The sequence below is a fragment of the Macrobrachium nipponense genome, chromosome 6 (assembly GCF_015104395.2).
Source record: "Macrobrachium nipponense isolate FS-2020 chromosome 6, ASM1510439v2, whole genome shotgun sequence".
Taxonomy (NCBI): Eukaryota; Metazoa; Arthropoda; class Malacostraca; order Decapoda; family Palaemonidae; genus Macrobrachium; species Macrobrachium nipponense.
The window spans coordinates 2,713,564-2,714,278 of record NC_061108.1 but is presented as its reverse complement, the minus strand read 5'-3'; positions in this window follow the sequence as shown (position 1 = coordinate 2,714,278).

The window sequence follows — 715 nt, the reverse complement described above, 5'->3', positions numbered from 1 at the left end:
AAAGTGAATCAGAATTTGCGCGGCGGTATTCGAGGTTTTATGGATGATGTTGAAAAATCGCGTTAGATGAAAGTTTTGTTTTTGAGTTTCCGTACAAGAAACGTGAGGATTAGATGCATTTATCAGAAAATTTTATACTATTGAAAATACCAAAAGCGTATAATTGATTCTATAGATGAATGAGCAAGAATGCAAAAATTGTCTTCCAAGAATAAATATTATAGCGAAATACAAAATTTTTATTCATACTAATCATAGCAAAATTAAGAGGAGTAATTTCTTATGTAAATGGCTTCATGTTTAGCCACTTTAAATAATGTTTTTCTCTGGAGAAACAGAAAGATGAGCAGCAAAAAGAACGAGGACTTGGACGTTAGAGTTCAGACTGTTTTTGTTTGTCTTGACTTATACTAAACTAAGAAAAGATAAACAAAACTATAAAACAAAAATCACAAAGGATCAATGTCAAGAGGAGCGAACCCACTATTTTTCAAGACACTATTATACTACTTAGATTTATATATAAATAATGATATGTTTATATATTTATATATATATATATATATATATATATATATATATATATATATATATATATATATATATGTATGTATGTATGTATGTATGTATGTATGTGTATGTATGTATGTATAAATCAAAGTGGTATAATATCGTCTTGAAAAATAGTGGGTTCGCTCATCTTGACATTGATCCT